The 21,862-nt window shown below is 42.1% G+C and overlaps 1 long non-coding RNA gene across 1 annotated transcript; it reads right to left on the bottom strand.

Moving 5' to 3' along the window:
- Positions 1–20,138: 20,138 nt before the first annotated feature.
- LOC147747556 (uncharacterized) lies at positions 20,139–21,096 on the bottom strand. The gene is made up of 3 exons (XR_015299674.1): positions 21,026–21,096; positions 20,867–20,942; positions 20,139–20,485 (listed from the first exon to the last, which is right to left on the bottom strand). It is a non-coding gene; the product is annotated as an uncharacterized LOC147747556 (long non-coding RNA).
- Positions 21,097–21,862: the final 766 nt, after the last annotated feature.

The following is a 21,862-nucleotide window of genomic DNA, read 5'->3' as shown; positions in this document are numbered from 1 at the left end:
GATCACTGCGTCCTTTACAGAGGGATGGTAACTATAAATATATCATGGTCGCAGTGGATTCATGTTCAAGATTCATTTGGATGTGGTCTCACTGTTCGGCTGACGCTCGAACTGTTATAAAAGATTTGCAAGTCTTTATCGGCACATACGCAGACGGCACACTACATTCTGACCGGGGTCCTGCGTTTAGCTGTCGGGTTTACAATGAGGCTTTGGCCAAACTGGGCGTTGCATTGTGGTACTTTCCATCCTGAGGGAAATTCGGAAGTGGGGAGAAAAATCCGGGACATAAAGCAATCTATAACATCTAGGGTATTAGGCTCAGGTGACGGGTGGGCCAAACGTCTAATAAGTGTCCAACGTAGTCTTAATAATCTGCCAAAAAGTTCTCTACTGGGTATCACTCCATATGAAGTCCTTTTTGGGACCAGAATGTTAATATCGGATCTCGATTGTCAGACTTCAGTGGTAGACCAAAAACCCTTTGATATCAAAGACCGTTTGGCTGTTTTACAGGGCTTAAATAAAATAAGAAAAAACAAAGTAATGTGTTCCTGAAGCCAACAACGACTGAAGAAAAACCGACCGTCCCAGCAAGGTCTGTCTGGATTCCTAAGCTTGGGGATCTAGTCAGAGGGAAGATCGCGAACAAGAAGGAATTTGGGCCTTCTTACAGACAACCAGTACCTGTCCTAGCAATCCACGGATCAAGAACAGTATTACTGACACCCCTTGCTGTTAAAAAGGAGAACAGGTTTGTGTCAATCGACCTGGTCAAACCGCATCATGTGACCGATCATAAGCAGTAGGCCAAGTGGACTACGTCAGTATAGCAGACGCCCTAATCTGGCTACTATCCTAGAGGTTCAAACTAAGAGACTCATCACCTTTGAAGAATCTGCAGTGCGAAATGAAGGTCTATGCAACAAAGCTATGGAACTTGTACCTCTTGAGACCCAAATAACAGTTTGTCAAGAACCACCTGTCTACAACGAAGTAGCATCAGACTACACAAATGTATCAAGTGATCAAGTGGTTCCAGCGATTTCAACAAATCCTGATGCAATCCCAACAATTGACAGAACTGCCTCTGGCTATTTAATTAACTTTGATACATTTTCTGAGGATCCAAGCGAACCTGGAACGACGCCAGTACAAAGAACTTTGAAAGAACAAGCAACAGACCTTTTTCATCACTTGGAAAAGACTTGTCGGTTTTCACCATGGATTGAACTTTGGATTGTGTTGGCTGTGCTTTTTCTTATACTTTGGTTGACTCTGGTAATAACTTTGGGAATGCTGATAAATGGAAGATATGTTGAAAAGGACAGAGCAAGTAAGAACATCAACTTACTCCTCAAGCCACAAAAATCATCCCATTGTGAACAAAGAGACTTGTCATCAGTGAACATCACAGCCATTCCTATACCTCGTGGTATAGCTTGGGACAGAACTGATTATGACAGTTTTGACCCAGCAGAGCTATTGAAGATTCCACTCCAGATCAAGATTTCCTTGAATGAATTTGTTTCATCTAGTACATTTTCTGATCATTGGGACTTTAAGACTATTAATAATATGATGTCAGACTTAGAAATGTCTTCAAAGTTTAGAAATCATGAAAGTATAGAAGGTTCATCGGATTATGAACAAATGTATTGTTATAATCACTATGGTCATCATTTCTTGCACAAATCTGCAAACCCTACAAATGTATTGATGTATAACCAATGGGAACATTGTCCTACGCCACCAAAGGGCAGCTCAAAAACATTTTTGGGAAAATGTCCATACTTTTCAGGTTTTAATATTTCCAATCCAGAATCATTTTACTTTAAAAATGTTAATAAGATAGGAATGAAAAGCATGTTGACAAATACCAAGCAAATTTATTATGCAGCCTTTTATGCTCAGCTCTCTTCACTAGGTCTCGTCTTTAGGAAAGACAACATTGAGAGAAAAACTGTCTGGGGCACAAAAGATTGGCAAGTTCAGGGGATAGAAGCTTTTTTTATAGTCTGCATCATCCCAGAGCAAATTATGTTTTTGAATGACACTGTCCAACAGACATCTTTTCTTGGATTAGCCAAGATAAAAGACCTAAATAATCCGTCCATACCTATACCAACACCTGTTAGTGATAACACTTCAGAGGGGGAGGTCGACATACATACTATTTTGCATCACAACAGAACAGATCCAGATTGGAAAAAATGGTTAATCTGGCCCACAGACACAAACAACTGTCAAGATAAATTCCTGAATAAAACACAAGGTTTCAAATTCACTAGGCCAGATCCAAGATATGTTCAGAGACAGCATCCTGGAATAGTAACAACATACAGTGTAGGGAAACTGTGCCTTGAATGGGTACATAGATCTACACTGAAGGATGTAAAACAACACTTATCTTTACTTAAAGATGGCACTGATCTTAGGGAATTCTTGCTAGGACCAAGAAAACTGCGTCATAAATGTTTTATATATGCTGGTATCTATGCTGCTTATAACGAAGCATGAAAGATTAAACAAGCAGAGACTGCAGAGAGAATACGAGAAATTGATTGTATTAATTTAGAGAAAACTCTCTCTGTAGTTGACAATGGGTTATCGACTCTGTCGTCCAGAATATATTCTTTGGACAGCATAATATCCTCTGCCTTAGACATAATGGAACAGGACTTGGTCATGTTGCAACATGGTCAGTCGCAATTACGTTCTATCATGCTATTAGGCTAGACGTTACAAAACCTTAGTTCGGGCTATGTGCCTTGGCGTTTAATCAATACTACGTCACTGTTTCAGAATTCATTCTCACTGATAAACAGATCAAACTGGCACAGAGGGGAGCAGACTATACGGTGCTGAGCTTTGAAAAACTGGAAAGATTGCCATTAACTGTCGCTGAAAAATCAGCAGTCAACAATGATGGCCTACCCTTTGTGAGCTCTATGACTAAAAGTATTTTTTAGTTTCTATTTTATTTAATCAGACGAAGGGTATACATACGTCTTCTGTCTGTGTGAATTGCACTTTGTTACAATTTAGAGTGGTGGTATTCACCTCTATATGTGTGTCTGCGTGGTCCACCGCCTAAGACCCTATTCCCTCTCTCACCCAACTGTGAAAAAAGAGGAGGGAAGGGTAACAGTGCCTCACGGAAGCAACACCAAGGGGAGGGTTCTGACAGGCTGGTACTCGCCTGATTCCTCACTTCTCATCATTAGCTACTGTCAACCCGAAAATAAAATGGGAGAAAAATATTGTGCAATCAAACCAAACAACCATCATGTGTTACATAACCCATTGTGATATTCCCATATCCCTACCAGAATGGAATACAGATAAATCACCCTTTAAAAAGAGCAAAGCGAACTGGCAGCTATATCTTTATTCTGTGCTGTTAGCTCACTCTATTAAAAGTCAACCAACATGTTTCATCACTGTACTTTACTTTACCAGTGATTTCTTCAGGGTTTCGGGTCAGCATATGATTTGCACATATTGAATTCTTCCCTTATTGTACCTGTAGTCGGATATAGGACAAACAACACACATATATATATACATATCATACATCAGTCATGTCTCAACAGGCAGCACCGTTTCCGGTGCATGTTAAAAAGTGGATGTGCTTCTGATTACTGGCGATAGTGAATGATACATTACCAGGTGGCCTCCACTGACGGGCCTACCCGGCCTCCGTGGAAGAATATATCGCTTTGCGGAGCCCCTATCTCTGTAGTGGGTCCCGTCGACCGCCCATAGGTCGGTATCTGTGGTGAGACAATTAAAGGGTGTGAGTCACATTGTACATTTACCCCCTTTTTTTTGCCTTTCCTCATCCCATCCACTGGTCCTTGCGGCCGCCTTATAACCAGCTAGAATCACATTATTACCGATCTCGTTCACTATTCAGTTCCCAAGTCGTGCTACCCTTCCTGGCTACCCACTGCGCTCAGTGATCTACCGCTAGTACACCTTACCGTTAGCGTGAACAGGTGTGGTCTCTGCTCACCCCTCGTGTAACGCGGCTACTGCGGCGTTCCATATACATCCTCATTGTCCCGATCACATGATCGTGACGTGCAACGAGTACGCCCGCGCTGCGTGACGCGTCATCGTAGCTGGGCGTGCGCGCCATTTTGAAACGGGGAGTTCTGTTCATAGCAACAGCAACAGAATGGATTATACATGGAACAATCACTCTGCCTGTTACAATTTTCCATTTTCAGTATTGCCTAAAACATATACCAGCAGTTACATATGAAAGGTTGGGTAAAGAATACATGAAGACATCCTGGGAATTACCATACACACACAGATGTTGGAGTGGGGGGAAAGAAGTTTTTCTTAGTGGTAATAATTGTGAAAACGCACTAAGTGGTTCTCTCCTTTGTCAGGGTATTATTTTACATGGGGCCTGCGATGTTTCCTCTACCAACTTATCCTGCCACTGGCAAGGTTCACCACCTGCAGTGATTGATTCAATTTTTGGACAGCTTTCTAATGGAAGTTACCTCATGTTGAACAATCACAGCTGCTGTGGCATGTTGCCAGGTTTACCCTATCTCGTAACTGTGTCAACCAGGGTCACTTGATGTATGCAAGTATTGTTTACTAAAACCAAGACAGACCGGGAGTCGCCTTTATGGCCTTTACTGAACTTCTCACCTATACAAATTGATACTTTAGGCAGAATGAAAGCCATTCTTTTAAAGAAAACTGTGCCACCGACCTTGGCCAAAGAGACTTATAATCTGCGAGTCGCAAGGACTTCTGCTGAGATACAGGCCCTCTTAACTACAAATTGCTCTATACATTCCTTGGAAATGTTAAGTCGTATCTTAAGCATGTCTGATACGAGTGGTATTGTACATGTATTTAAGACAGTTTTTTCAGGACTGTTAGCACCCTTTGAAGCAGTCCTAGGAATATTTCCAATCTTCGTGCACTCTGTATTTGGCACATTGCCTCTCATTTTGGGACTCTCTGCAGGGATACTATTTTTGCTCCTACTGCTTTGATATGGCAAGCCAATCCACAAGCGACACCCAGATCACTGTGGAGACAACTCTTCTGGCAGTGTCGTGAGAGCATCGTCCACATTTTGGGATTAACACGTTTAAGAGAATGAAATACCACATGGTTTCTGTCATTCAGACAAATTTGGTAAGAAGCAATCCGACCTGTTCTATGCTGCCTGCAATGTGGAGAAGAATGCGTGCTAGACACATGCCTGACACTCCCATCAGTCATGCCAACGGATGTTGATACTTTGTTTGAAACGGTAAAGGCCCATGCACTGTGTTGTCCCCAGCGGCTACCAATTCTGATGACGGCATTCATTGAGATCTCACAGACGCAAAGTGCTGACAGTGAGGTACGAGAGGAAACATGCACACAGATATCATCCACCTCAAACATTGCTAATGCGACCAATGCTGACGGCGATGCTTCACATCTATGTGCAGTTGATCTTCTTAATGAGGTAATCCAACTCTCACCTACAATGGTAGACAAATTCTTTACAGACTTAGAAGATTTGATGTTTACTCTAACAATAACACTGACCTTTGATTTGGCACACATTGTTCTGAGAGACACTGAATTCGACCTTCATTTTTCAAAACAAAGTTATAACTTTGGGACTCTTTTTTCTATGACTAACTTTTTCTTTTTCTAAATTTGTTTTTTTCATTTTTTGGCACAAAGTAATCTGCTTAATGTAGAACTATTCAAATCATGGAGAACTAGAATTCTTTGAAAACTTCCAGAGACAAAATTTGACATTGTCCACACTCGAACAGTTTATGTAAATCTTACATGAAATGGTTTCAGCTTTTTACTTCTGTATTTACGAGCCATTTCATAAATGTATTTTCATGATTCATTCACACAGCATTTACAAATGTCAACTATATGCTTAGAATGAAACATTGATTTAACTGCGAACAGCACAAATGCTCTTTTCGTGTACAACCAGTTCCATTGCATTTTTATGTGTTTTGGGTGGGTTTTTAACATATTATGTTTAGACATGTTTAACGTGTTTAGAACTAAGTAGAAGTCGTACATAAGAAAGTGGAGTGGGTGTTGTATGGCGTTTTAGATTCCGAATGGATTTTCCCGATTCATGCCCTTATATAGGTACAATTCACATTTCCCTTATATAGGCATTTAAATCAAGCCCTTATTTAGGTATATCCCATGCTACCCAAATGCAGGCATGGCTACTTCCATCTGTTCACCAAACGTCACAATGATTTCTTGGAAAACCAGCTTAAGCTGTTAGGGATTTCCCCTTGCTTGAATATTGATTTCTCCAAGAACTTAGTTAGTTTTACAATGATTTTCTATTCCTTAGGGGTACATTCATGACGTTCAAATGCCCAACTTTACGTCAAACATGGCTTTCCTAAACACCTTCAAGGTATAAATCTACCTTCACTTGCTATGGCAAAGTACAGTGGTTTGGAGCAGTTCGACGACCTACTTGCTCGACGCAGCTCGCTACAGCAAGTGCCGAAAGAAGCTGACTCCTCAGCTGACGCACTGATCAGAAAGCTGCGAGCTCCAGTGTTTCTGACTTCCCTTCCGGGGTGTTGGGAAATCGAGTCCAGAGACAGAGATACCAGACCTCCTTCAATCTAAAAAATTGAGCTGATTATAGCCTAGAGAAACCTTTGGTAGATTCTTGGCAAAACTAAACCTATGCAAAAGACCATCCTTACTTCCTCCCTCGACCCAGACTTAGGTTAGGTACATTGGGGTAGGCGTATTTCAGAAGCACCAGTTGAGTATTTTAGTCTATGTCATTTATGTACGTTTTTTTATATGGTTTAGAAACCATACAAGGATCTTACAGTATTATTTTATAATACTATTCTCGCCGTACACATTATACTATGCATTCTGTCTAACAATTGTAGCAGTTCACCTCTCTTGCATGAGAAAGAAGACTGTTCAATGAAAACTCCTGTCTCTCTATTTCTCTACAACTCTGTAGAAACAAAGCATGCACAATTGACTGAGTGAACTAGTTATCTATTGTTTCCATGACTCAGAGAGATATATTCTTATTCTTGGGAAAACAAGTTGTCATGTTAATGCGGTTGTCAGAAACTGATCCCTTCTTGTGAATTCGAGAAAGTTTCTAGTGACCTCTGAGCTAGCTGGCACTCACTATTAAGTTTAGTATATTCGATAGAGTCCTATTGACATAAGTCTCACGTCAAATCTATAGGATATATTATTCCAATGTGCAGAGCCTATTGGGAATATAGGAACTACACTACAGCATATCAGGTGCAGGAAGCACTCTTCCAGATTCCAATACAGCAGGACAAAGAGTCTGAAAGTATTTGTATCCACTGCCTTCAAATAGTAGCCAAGGTTTGGGGGAGAGATGGGACAGTGGCTAATTTATGATAACAGCGGGGGGTCATCAGGTGAGGCCTGACCATCAGACCCTCTTGTAGCAGGAGTAAAGAACAACACAAGAAAATAACATGAAGACAATGAATAGCTAAATAACTTCAAGGTGGCACCATAATTATATGATATGATAAATATGAGAAATGACACTATAATCAGCACTTTTAATATAGTACAAAATGGAAAAACAAAGAAAAGAGAGGTGTGTGCCCCTTCCTCAAAGAATGCACACATATTTGCCTTCCGTTTTACTACCTCTCTTGGGGCAAAGTTGCAGCTTTTGGATAGCCCCCTTTTTCTAGAACTTCAGCAGTTTTGGAGTACCTTCTTTCCCTTCTCGCACTGCAAGGGGCTTTAAAATTGGATTACATTTCTGATCATTTCCGTGGAGATAAGGGTCAGAAAGGAGTCTGAGAATACCTGTAAAGCCTCAAGTTTGTGGGTGTTCCTAAACTTTCCAGGGGAAGTCAGTCCTGTGAAAACCGCTCTCCACATATGCAATATTAACTCTTTCATGCTTTAATATTGGTTTTGAGTAAAAGGATTTCCAAGTGCAGGCCACCCTGTGCCTAATTGTTACCTAATGAGTGCTATTAAATTTTTCCGCTGCATATATCAAGGCTTCTAGTGCTAAATCCACCTCATGCCTATTCCATGCAATGCCAGACACTCTCTGCCCCGTTATCTCACTCTTTCAGGCTCCGTCTTTATCCCTTGTTAACTGTTTGTCCGTCTTCTCTTCCTTCTTATTTGCTGTATTTGTAGTTTCCCCTCTCTTGCTCTTGACGAATGTCTAATTAGGTAAAATAAATGCTGGTGGGCGCCACCGGCCCAAACATGAGTGCCAGTGCCCCCCGCGGAAACCACTGGCTCAAATTAAGCACTGGGGCCTCCACTTGTGAGCACCTTGCATTCGAAAACGGAGGCACATATTAACACACAACTGACTCTGCGAACAAGATGCAATGTACTAATGCTAGTCATAAAGTCAGTTACATAAATTAGAATACAGCGGCCGTCTGCTCATTAGGCAGGTGCTTTGCATAAGGGCTGAGGGGCAGATTTACAATAACTGGCGCATTCCTACATATCAGCAGGGATTCCCCAGTTATTTTGCGTGACTGTTGAAACCCCTTGCGCCACCATGGATGCAATGGATCCTTTAAGCTGACCCGTGACCAGGGTTAGCTCTTCACACCATTCTAGGCAATTATAAAATCCATGTGGGTTTGTCATTTGGTTTGTCTCCTTCTCTTTACCTTCCCTATCGCTATATGTTTGAAAATAGTGTGTTTATATCATGTTCCTTCGCTTTACCCTTCCCTACTGTTAAATGCTCGTAAACAGTTTAATACATCTTTTGCATAGTTACATATTGATTCTAATATTCAGAATTAAATGTCTCTTGGTGTTTAATCTTTGGATCATGACATTTAAAAGATTTTAGATAAAGAGTTTAAATCTTTTCCGAGTTTGTAGTTATTATATGAGTGCAAATGCTATTTTCCTATTATTCTAATACCCTTGATCCCTTAGGACTTTAGGTACTGGTGAAGTGGATTGGTAAGTCAAGGTATAAAAAGGTCATAAATTCCTAAATGAATAAATACACTGATAGTAGAGCGAAGGTTACCTGTTTAATTTGTGAGTTTATTGATTATGGGTGAGTATTGGTAAAAGAATAGTCAGGGTGACCTGCATGCTCTATCAGCGTTTTGTTACTTCCATCGTACATATAACACTAATAACAATGCCTACCTTGAATAAAGAAACTTGACTTCAAAGCTTTACCCACACTCGCTCAGTTCAGTTCTATTCTTAAACACCGCTCGTTTTTAGTGGCTGTTATGCACACTCTTCTGTCTGGAGACGCCCTTTTTGTCTTACGGGTTCTGAAAATAAAAAATGTATGAATTCATTCCTCCACTATTTTAGTGATTAGAGTTCTAATTTCTCTCGTAATCCGACTATTCTCTAAGGAGCCGGTTGCCCGCTCCCAAGCGCCTCTATCCTCGGGCACTGCATGCATTCATATCTCCTTTGGGCAACACTTACCTCACGTAACAATGGCGACTTCTGGGAAGACTTGAAGAACACAGTTGACTGTAATGGGGTTGCTGTGTTACTTCTCTTAGACCTCTTGGCTGCCTTTGACATAGTTAACCATGACACTCTGATCCAAAGACTCTATCAAGCCGGCCTAGTGGGGACTGCTCTAGACTGGATCCCATCCGACCTTCGCAACAAATCTAATGTCATCCATACTCCCACCTTTCTCATCCAAACCATACTTCACAAAAGCAGGGGTTCCTCAAGGCTCTATCCTCTTATGCTTTGTAACATCTACATAAGGTCAATACCGGCACTGATCAATCAATTATACCTCATGTGCTATAATTATACAGATGATACACAAATACTCCTACAAATAGAATGCCCCAAAGACATTCGAAACTCGCCAATTTTCAGTTGTCTCAGAGCAGTGGATCAATAAACATTGTGGTGCCATCTCAAATTGAAAGCTTCCAAAATGGAAATACTCACATGTGGCAATTGGAAACATTATGACCCGTTCGCCGCATGTCCTAATAATCTGGGAACACCGCCTAAAGTATCGAAGAAAGTAAGAAACCTTGGAATGACCATGTACTCTAAGCTATCAACGAATGCCCAAGTGGACAAACTAGTGAGATCAAACTTTGGTTCTGTAAAAGCTCTGCAACAAATCTTCATCCAATTGGGATTTCCTCACAAGGTCATGGGTACCATCCCACTTGTTCTGTCCAAACTCAATTAAGCCAATAGCCTATACCAGGGAAACCCTTTAGCTACCATGAAGACACTACAACAGATTCAGAACTTGACTGCCAGACTACTCTTACATATAAAACCACAAGACCACATCTTGCCTGCCTTAAAAGCTCTGCATTGTTTACTGGTTGCCAGAAGATCCGTGTTCAAACTGCTTTCTATCACCCACAAAACGATTCATGGAGTAGGACCATTCTTCATCAGAAATAAAATCACAAAACACATTCAACAAAGGGACGTCCGCTCTAGAGTGGCACCTTGCCTCAAAATCCCAAAGTACAATAAAAATACCATGATTGGCACATCCTTCTCTGTTCAAGCAGCCAAACTATGGAACTCTTTATTCCCAAAATAAGATCCACAGATAACCACCTTATCTTCAGAAAACTACTCAAGAATTGTCTCTTTACCTCATAACCGCCATATGCAACCAGAAATGTGCAGCATATCCCTCTGTATATAAGCACTAATTTGTACTATGGATATTTACCTAAATATGTGTATTGCTTTGGTGTAGAGTAATTATGTTTTAAAAAATATAGATATCCATTAGTTCTGCTTAACAAATATACATATTACTGATAGTTGCATTATTCTATGTTTTTAATATGTATGTAAGTGGCTGCATAGATAGGTAATTCTTTTATGACAACTAGTTATCTATAATTGCTTCACAATTGAATTACAAAAAAATATATATATAAATAAATAAAATGAATTTTAAGTACAACAACACATGAAAGCTGGAGTTTATGTAATGCATCTTTAGTCTACATATGCTACCTTCCCTTATGCAGCTACATACCTTCCATGTACTTATGGATTTATATATTTATTACGTTTCTACTAAATCAGCATATCCAATGCACTACCCTATTTCTCAACCTATACCACCCTCAATATATCCTCTACCTCAACTCTCTCATTCCTCCCAAACCCCATACCACTACTATGATCCCCAAAATAAACCTCTCTAGACTCTTCCCTACCCTACTACTTGCTTGTATCATCTCATACCTTTTTTACTATACCAATCCCTCAAAGCCCCATAAACACTTCCATCTGACTCTTCCCCCTCCACCTCCCTTTCCTCCTACTTCTATGAGCTCCAAAACAAAACAAAAAAAAGATTTCAAAATCCATTCCTCTTTTATCCCTCCACTATCCTTTTCAATCCAAATAAAAGACTAACATGTCCACCACTCAAATTACTTTAATTTTCACTATACTAATTTACCACTAATCTTTTATGGGTTCCGGAGTATTGTGCTTCTCGCTAAAAAAGGTGCTTCAACACCCTATCTGGGGTAGCAAGCGCTCTATAAACACAAACCTTTTTCCCTTTTCTACTCTTCCACTATACTTCTCAACCCAAACAACGGACTAACATATCCACCACTCAAATTACTTTAATTTTTCTCTATATTAATTCACCACTAATCTTTTGCAGGTTCCGGAGTAGTGTGCTACTCACTGAATAAGCGCTTTGACACCTCGTCAGGGGTAGGAAGTGCTATATAAATGCAATCTCAATACAATTCAGCATATAAAGAAACGTAAAGAAAGGGTTGAGATTTACATCATAACATGAATGTAGTTTTATGGATTTTTTTTCTGTTCACATATTATCTCCAGCATAATGTCCAGAGCACTATGCAGTGCCCAGTTGTTTATTGTCAGCAATGTAATGTGACATTTTCTTCCTGGTCTTCTGGGTCCTATGACCCTTGGTCAGATCGCTACATAGTGTAGAATTATGGACGGAGGTAGTGGCGCTCCTTGGCAAACACCTTTTATTTTTCTCAATGTCATTCAACCAGTCAATCAATCATGGTTTACATAGCGTGACTACTCACCCGTGAGGGTCTCAAGGTGCTGGACGGTGGGGTTCAGTCGAAGAGCCAGGTCTTGAGATCCTTCCTGAATTGTGTCAGCAATGGGGCTAGCCTGAGGTGGAGAGGCAGGGTACCCTGTTCCAGGTCTTGGTGGCCAGAAATATGAAGAAAAAAAAATACGGGAAAGCCCTTTCCCTGCACCCGTAGCAAATCTAGGGTGATGATCTTTTCCCCATCCGATTCTGTAGTGAAGTTACTTTGGCCCTTGGGTTTCCAGGATGGGAATTTTCAGATCAGAGTTTGTTAATTCCCAAAAACATACGTTTAAAGCCCTTCCCAAACGTACAAGGAAACCTATGCTTTGGAACCCTATCTTCTGTCCCTTGAAGTGGGATTTACGACTGTGGCTAAGTCAACGAACCAATTTAGAGAAGGCAAAGATAAGACTCTGGCTTGGGAATGTCACTGCTGCATGTCATTGGAGGTGCATGAAAATGCAAGAACTTCAAGACTTTTGTTGATTACTATTTTGTAAGGAAAGTTTACAATCATTTTGATCTTTTAATATTCCTAAAATAAAAAAACTCAGTTAAAGCTGATTAGTTGTTTCTTAGCACCTTTACTTGCTTTCTTTGCACCAAGCTTCTCGTTTTCTCTATGGAGAATATATGCAGCCCAAGCCGAACCTGGACTTCGAAAATGCTCCAAATAGAATTTATTATCAGTTGACAACCGCTTCTTGGCTAAAAGAATGCAATTTCAGAAAATGTTGCCATTAGTGTTGAATCCGTTGAGCCCCGCCCCCAGCAATGGCGAAATGTGCCTGGAGTGTGAGCGAGAGGCTGCCGTTCTCGCTCCTCTGACTTCAGACCTTGGATCCTTCTAGAGGTTTTCACTGCCGAGCCCGGACTGAGCAGCAGCATAATAGAGTAAAACGGAGCACTCTTCAATCATCCAGCAGCATTTTGTTTCCCGTTTTTGACCTGTTTTCAACTCAGAGGCGTTGCTTAACAGTGTCACGCTTTCTCCGTTCTCCCCGCTCTCCCTGCCAGGTGTGGACGGCGCCTGCTGGAGGTAAGGAGAGGAAGGCAAGAGAGGCCATAGCGGTTCTTTGATGTTTTGAGTGCCACTTTCCTCCAATTGCAGCCGTATTACGCCGGGGGTCTGGGCACAGGCATTGAACTGATTTATGTATTTATTTATTTTTAATGTCTTGTTTGCCCTGCATACCTTGCCATAAATTGCTATAACTGGTCACAGGACTTTGGATAAACTCTGGCTCCTGTCCCTTTGCCTCGTAGGAGCCTCTCCCTTCGCATTTTTTCAATCAGCAATACGCTGGCTTCATGTTGTCTAGGGGGGGGGGGGGGGGGGGGGGGGGAAAGAAAGAAAATGAACTCCGGGGCTTTGAACATTTAAACCATCAACCTACTCTGACCATCTCCCAGGCTGACAGGCATGTCGCTGCTGGTGGCGGAGCCCCTGCGGGTGTTCCGCGCCGGTCTCCCTCCGCCGTTGTTCTCTGAGCAGCCGCCGAGAGGGGGGGACCGAGAGGGTGTAAAAACTACCCTTCCCAGCTGCCCCGTGACTCAGGACCAGACGCGTGGGATCACCGGAGCGCGCCTGCTGGTGCATAAAAGTGACCAGCCCCATCGGTGGAGCGGGGGCTTTGAACATTTAAACCATCAACCTACTCTGACCATCTCCCAGGCTGACATGCGTGTCGCTGCTGGTGGCGGAGCCCCTGCGGGTGTTCCGCGCCAGTCTCCCTCCGCCGTTGTTCTCTGAGCAGCCGCCAAGAGGGGGGGACCGAGAGGGTGTAAAAACTACCCTTCCCAGCTGCCCCGTGACTCAGGACCAGACGCGCGGGATCAGAGAGTGCGCCTGCTGGCGCATTAAAGTGACCAGCCCCACCCGCGTCGCGGGAGCGCCGGACGAAGCCCGGGCAAAGGGCGGGCCCTCTACGGCCCTCCAAGGCCAAACGAGGCTGGGCTGGGCCACACCATCAACATCTGCTTTGCTGCCACGACCTGTAACATCCAAGGTACTGTCTGGGATATTCCGTTTTGTTCTGTCGTGGTATTGTTTCAGTATTGCACTTCGCCCCTTACAATTACTGTCAATTTAATTTGTGGCCACAAGAACTATATATTTAAAAGGGGCGCGACTTGCGAATACTGCCGATCGACTCTCAAAACATGAGGAGGGGGACCAAAACCAATAAAATGCCTACGCTGAGATCCAATACTAGGCAGAAAGTCAACTCGCCGCAGCCACAGCCCTTACCAACTTTAACCGCGATAGACAAAATGTTGCAGTAAACTATTGGGGCAGTGGCAACTGCCATTGAAAACACCGAAAGGCGGCTCTCGATAGCGCCTACAGTAGCCATTCACGATACTGAGGAGGGTCCCGTGGTAACAATAATAGATGAACCAGACACAAGTTTTTTGTTAACATCTTCCTATGCAGAGCTCCCATGTGCCCAGGCAACTACAGAAACACCAAGAAATACAACCAGAGATCCTGATTTTGTTAACCCAGAGGAGATACCTTTGTTTAGTCACCTAATTAGAAACCCAGGTAAAACTGCCCCAAAATCTAGAAAGAACACCGTTTCAAAACTTAACAACAAAAAGGGGGGGGGAGATAATTCTAAGACTAACCATAATCTGGTGACCCCAGTGCCCATCACCTCATCTGGCATACCCTGTTGGGTAGCCAATATGGTGTCAGATCTTAAGGCAGGATTGGAGGAGACCATCAGTGCGCACCTTAAGCCCCTGATGTCCAAACTTGACAGATTAACTTCTTTAATAAATAACAAGGTGATAGGTTCAGTCAAACCAGTGACACAAGTTATAACCCCAACACCATGCAATCAGGACTCAGGTAGTCGAGGGGTCGAAAAGTCCACACACAAGGGCAAGGTAGCGTCAGAGAACAATTTTGTAAATCAAAAAAATAGTGCTGCTTCACAAAGCAGATCATCAGGTAAGACATGTGTTCCTCTACCCTCCTGCGCTAACGGCAACGCTGGGCAGGTATGTAACAATCAAGGGAATAGCTCTCTGCCACCTAGTAAGGACACCGCATGTGATACCCCAAAGGATATCACTAAGGAGACCCCTAGTCAAGTAAAGACTACCACCCCAATAGTTCCAGCAAGGGTAAAAACGGGAGTACGCTTCCGATCATTCAATTTACCACCTGAAGCATTACCCTATGTAGTCGTGTTAACAGGTGTGCCGCCTTTAAAGGAAGGCAAAAGAGAAAATGAAGTGGAGTTGAGGAATATATGCATACAATGGCTACGAGCCAACAAGCCATTACCGTCACATATCTCTGGGGAAATATTGTCTGTAAGAAGGGGGCAATGGATTGGAAATGGAGTAAAAACCATTGCTGGGGATGTTATTTCTATAAACTTCAGGGATACCTCTGTAGTAACCCATATATGTAACTCCCCAATGTTGGGACCACTAACTAACATATACCCCTTACACTTATCCTATTTTTACCCCCAACCCCTCCCACAGAGACCTACACATCTAAACAGGGGTCAGGCGAATAGGGTTCTGCACCATGTGCTACTAAATAGAGCAGATAACTGGCAGACTCCATGGCAGGCATTCCCCCTCTTCGATCCTGCACTTGCAATGCATGCACACTGGAACAGGTTCTGTGCTTTGGATAATGTCGATTGACCCGAGTGGAACAAAATGTGCCCACTTCAGCCTACTAGGGACAGTTTAGAGAAAGATTCCCCACGATCAGGGTGCTTGCCACTTACCCCCTTAACAGAAACAGTTAGTTCCGCTGTGGTACCTACTCACAAATCTATAGCAGCTGACTTGAATGATATACTAAGGATTGGGCATGTAGCTGAGTCAAGGGTAGAAATCATACCAGATAAGTTGGATACCCCGGCTGCAGTAGGGGAGGATATAGATAGGAGCCCCCTGGGGGCTGGCGCAAATCAGTTTGTGACACAGCATGGAATAAGAGCCATTTCCTGGAATATTGCAGGGATTGGCAGCTAAATATATCATACAGGAATGGAGAGACTTTATAACTAGGTTTCACATTATTTGCCTCCAGGAGACCTGGGCTGCCGAACCTGAACAATACATACTAGAAGGGTTGAAAAGTTTCGCGGTTCCCGCAGTAAGGGCCCCATCTGGAAGAGCTATTGGTGGACTTATAGCATACGTAGATATCCGCATCCAGGGGACCTGGTCAAATTTGAGCTGGGACTCAACAAACATGCAAGCGATAGGCTTTCGCCATAAGGGCTTAAAAATTACACTGATCAACTGGTACAATGCGGTGGGTTCAAATGGCAGAAATAACATCATGAAAGAACTGGACGACCGTTTCAAAATCATGTCATCTGTTAACATAGCCACAGGGTCCCCATACATCATCTTAGCGGGAGACTTCAACTGCCACCTGTGTGAAAAATTAAGACCAATAAATAAGGACTGGTCACGCTGTTCGGAGCAAAAAGGACCACATTTTGCTCATACCACCGAGGGCAGGGAAATGGAGAACTTCATAAACAGGCACAATCTTTTATTCACAATGGATTTAATAACGATCGGCAATGTGGGGGTACCAAATGCAACGTATAAAAGAAGGGGCTGTCATTCCTATATAGACTTTGTTATGATGTCCCCAACACTTAAAAAATGGACCACAAACTTTGAAATTGCATATAGCCCCTTCAGTGATCATAACCTGTTGGTTTTGGCTCTTAAATGCATGAACCTTAGAACAGTAGAGGGTGTACCCGATGCCATAGAACAGGCAATGGCTCAAGGGAGAAGACTTAAATGGGCCAAGATTAATGGAGACACATTTTACTTCAATCTTGTAACGAAAGGCCAAAAACAACTAAATGACTGCCTGGATGAAAATAAGGGCGGCCAAACTGTGGTCAGGGCCTTTGAAGAAATCGCCCAACTCGTGGATACCCTAATGAAATCCTCCACAGGAGCTAAACTGCCTCAGACGCCACGCTGGTTTGACCAAGGCACTGAAAAACCTGAAAAAATGCCTTGCTGGTCAGGCAAAGGACAAAGTTAAAATAGCGGCCAGCAGATCCTATTACAAAAAAGCCCTGAAAGTGCGCAAAAGAACTTTACAAAATCAAGCATGGGAGGATCTAAGGGAAGCAGCAGAGAGAGGTGATCTCACGGCATTTTGGAGAGTTATCAACGACCCGTGTTTTAAAGATCCGAGGGGGCCAGATATAGTGAATACAATTCTCCCTGAACAATGGTACAATCACTGTCTGAGCCTGTACAATCACACTGGGATGGTCTTGCAAGAGGAAGGCGCAAAAATAGCAGTACCCGCAAGCTTAGACTTTTCGCTGGGAGAAGTAAAATCAGCAATTCAAGGGCTCTCAAAAAACAAAGCGCCAGGCCCTGATGGCATCTTCCCTGACCTTTATTTGAGCAATATTGACTTGTGGGCACCCATTCTTACTAGGGTCTTGAACGAGGCAGTAGTGGCAGGACTGCCTCGCTCTTGGTCCTCGGCAGTCATCGTCCCAATCCACAAGAAGGGCAGCCGGGACGACCCCCAATGCTATCGTCCTATATCATTAATAGATGTAACGGCCAAGGTCTTGGGACGGGTGATTTTAAATCGTCTACAAATTTGGGCTGAGGACAACCACATTTTAACAGATGTACAATATGGGTTCAGAGAGGGGAGATCCACAACAGATCAATGCCTAAACTTGTACCTCCTCACTGCCAAATATACTATTGCTGCCAAAGGGACTATCCATATGGGCATTATGGATCTCTCAGCGGCCTTCGATCGTGTCAACAGACAGAAGGTATGGGCCCTGATGATCTCTCTGGGGGTGGATCAAGGGCTAGTTGACACATTGAAGGCATTACATTGGGAGACTACAGCTTCTGTCCGCTATAACAAAGAAGGAATGAAGACAGAGCCCTTTCCTTGTACAAGAGGTGTCCGGCAGGGCTGTATATTAGCTCCTTTTTTATTTTCATTGTATATCAATAACTTGGACCGAGAACTCATGAAGTTGGGAGTAGACTCCCCCCAAATAGGCCAGCGTTCGGTACCCGTCCTCTTGTATGCGGACGACACAGTGTTGCTAGCCCGCACCTCATTGGGTTTACAAAAGCTAATTGATGGTTTCGTTAAATTCATGAATTCACTGGATCTCTCAGCTAACCTGGATAAGTCCTTTGTCATGTCCACAGGTACTAACACAAAAAAGGACTTTTCACATAGCATAGGACAACATAAACTAGGAAGAGTTAAGTCCTTCTCTTATCTAGGCGTGCTTTTCGATGAGAAACTGGAATTTAGAAACCTGGTTGAAAAACACGCAGTCAAACTGGTGACCTCAACGGGTGCCATAATGGCATACGGGAGGAGGCTAGGTAGATGGTCACCGGAACGAATTCTGAACTTATATAGAGCGGTCTCCTGTTCCAAGGTGTCATACGGGGCAGACGTTTGGGGCTGCAAAATCAACCATGTGCACCAGATACAAGCTGAGGAAAAGACTATTAAAGGTCCCTCAGAGCACCTCCTCATACATAACACACACGGAATTGGGCGAGCCATATATTGAAGACAGAATTATGGTCCGACCCATCCTGGCCTGGATAAAGATCTAGACTAACCCAGAGGCCGGCCTCAGCAGACAGATCATTAAGGATTGCTTGAGCCGGGATAGAGGGGGACAGATCCCGTGGCTCAAATATGTAATAGACACAATGGAAGGAATTGGTTGCAAGAATCTGTTCTCTGAGCCGGAGTCCATGACCAACCTGAATAAAATTTTGGCTAAAAAACTTTTCACTGCTTGGGCATCCGCCAGAAGAGCCCACGCTGAAACTAGGAAGACATCCGTTGTGGCCCATAGTCTACTAAAAACAACGCCTGGAATGGAACCATACCTAGCGGTGATGCACAATGCACAGGAAAGATTCTATATGACTAGGTTCCGACTGAATCTCCTTCACCATTTATTGGCTGCTCCTGCAAGCTTCACACGCTTGGTAGAGTTGAAGGGTACCTGCGGCTGCGACACTAGGTCTCCGCAGGATACCCTTCACTTTCTTTTATTATGCCCTTTTTACTCAGTTCCCAGACGGAAGTTTTTAATAAGGATCTTGAAAAACAAAAATTGAGACATGCTAAAGCAGCCCTCCTTTTTCTGCAAAAAGCCTCAGACTCATATACTCTACTCTGTATTATAAGTTTTATTAAGGTGGCCATGAGATTAAGGAACACCAGGGAAACATCGGCCCACATTAATCCATAGACTAAATCAATGTCTGTATAAAATTCCCAATGATCTAATGTTCATTTCGCCCCTTTTTTTAGACTTATTTTTATTGTTCTTAAAATGTCATTTTAAAAATGCTTTTTAAATACTGTATGTATGTATTTTTATGCTCTTTAATGGTATCTTTTTAAGTACCGAATAAAGATATTTGAAAAATTGAAATTGAATGCAATTTCAGAAAATGTTGCCATTAGTGTTAAATCCGTTGAGTGATGTTCTATTCCAGCCCTTATCAAAATTAACGATATTATTGACTTTGCAGGGGGTTTTAATTTAAATGTAGCGTTGTATTAAGACGATCAGAATGCTGAATGTTTCACCTGGCTAAAAACAATTACGGTCCAAAGTAAAGTGAATCAGAATGAACGCATTTACCACAAACTTCCAAGTGACATTCAGGCGGAGCTTCATCTTGGTGTAAATGTCGGGACCCCCTCTATCTATATTTTTTGGTGACCAGGGAAAAGAGAGGAATACACTGTATATCACAATTTATCAAGATTCCCCCATGGTCAGATCATAATTTCTTTTCAGGCTTCGCTCTCACAATTTAACCATCAAAATTCACATTTAGTATAGGAATAACAGTCTCATATTTTTCATTTGAATCTCTTTTATTTCTTTTTTTCGATTTTATCAAAATTATTTAAAACAATTATTTTATTTATCTTTTTTTTAAAGAATCTTTTTTTGTATATATAAGTGTGATTCATCAGTTCATTAACATTTGTTTCAATCCAAATAAATTAGACAATATAACATCAGATATCATCATCTATACAATCCAATAATATATTGTTTGTTCTGAAAAATGCAAAGTGTAAAGATACGACAAGACCAACTATACCCCTAACACACACAACAACTACCTCACATACGTCACATTCATACAGTTTCACACTCTTACAAATTCTAAAACAATCTCTAAGTTTGGAAATAACAAAAGATCTTAAAAGTTTCCTAACGCCAGGTCTACGCGTTTCGGTGGGATGTGACCACCTTCCTCAGGACCAGCTTAGAAATCGTTTTATCCTTTCATTCTTCTTTGTGTGCAGGGTATCTGTAATTTAAAAAAATACAATATCATATTCCTATACCTGTATCCCTATACCAGGGTGTAACTCTGCTTGAGTATTCATCATTAACCTATGTACAATTAATTGAAACATTAAATAGGAGACATCAATTCACACCTAGAGGTGGCGGCACCATGAGCCTATATCTATTCATTTTGTGTTGTCTATTGCAGAGAAAAATCTACGGTGGAATGATTTTACATGTCCATTGTGTTGTAATTAATCTGTCAGGGGCCTAGAGGGCACTGACGATAATCGTCCCTTTCATATTGCGTAGGTTCTGGTCCTGGTGGTTCCACCCACTTATACTTCTTATGGACCCAACATTATCTGGTCTATATATTGATTTTATTCTTAGATTTTACCTTCCAATCAAATCCGTGCAAGGCCTTTACCAAACATATACATTCGTGGTCGATGTAAATGATCCCAATATACCACCTGCGGGGCAAAGGAAATATCACGTTTGGTTTTTAATTCTTTATGAATATAAGATGTTGGCATTTATCAACTGATGCTCTTACCACTAATATTGCTGCAAATGTCCTATATGTGACTCTTCCTTCTGGACTTGTTAATACTGCAGTTTATTCTTGTGGGCTCTCTGTATAAAAATAATTCTATCATTGGTACACTTGTTTTTTAGTTATTTCAAATAACTGCACCACACATGTAAATCATTCTTACCACAATGTATCTTGTCTTTTACGTTAGAAGGAGCCTATTCTTATGCTTTTTTCTTCTGTTTTTTCGGCAAGGGGGCGCAGGTTTGGAGTGTTTTTTAGGTTTTGATTTTGATTTCTATCCAATCTAGGAGACAGCAGCAACTGATCAGTTTTTTTGTTTGTTATCTCTTTAAATAGACTGATGAGTTGAATAAATATGGCTAACTGACCTTAGTGTCCTATTATCAGGGGCTCGAGTCTTCTTATATGTCTCCCTTCATGCGTGCAGCTTCATTGTTCTGCGCGTCGCTAACTGAGTCGTGGCAAATTCTACATAAGAGAAAAAATGCAACCATCGTTACTGCAGTATTTCCCTTTCTAACCTTTGGGTATTCCCGACACTGTCCGTTTTCCAATATTTATGTATCTCTGCTCATTTTTAAAAGGAAACCTCTTAGCTTCGCACAAAGGCGTTCCGACATATCTCCCTGCAACCCGTACTGTTGCTCGCTCGCGTTTTTAGGCATTTAAGCTCTCTTTGCGTCTTGCAGTTACCTGCCCTCCGCGCGTCTTAACTAACCCCGGTATTATCTTTAAAACCCGTCCGTGGTGCTTACCTCCATTACGTTGCGATCTGCCCTGGGTGGAATCTTCCTGCCAGTTCTCCCCTTCCGTGGCATACAAACCCACTGATGC

Source organism: Lissotriton vulgaris, chromosome 1_1 (assembly GCF_964263255.1).
Source record: "Lissotriton vulgaris chromosome 1_1, aLisVul1.2, whole genome shotgun sequence".
Classification (NCBI taxonomy): Eukaryota; Metazoa; Chordata; class Amphibia; order Caudata; family Salamandridae; genus Lissotriton; species Lissotriton vulgaris.
The sequence above is the reverse complement of the archived record's forward strand: the minus strand, read 5'-3'. Positions and strand labels throughout refer to the sequence as shown.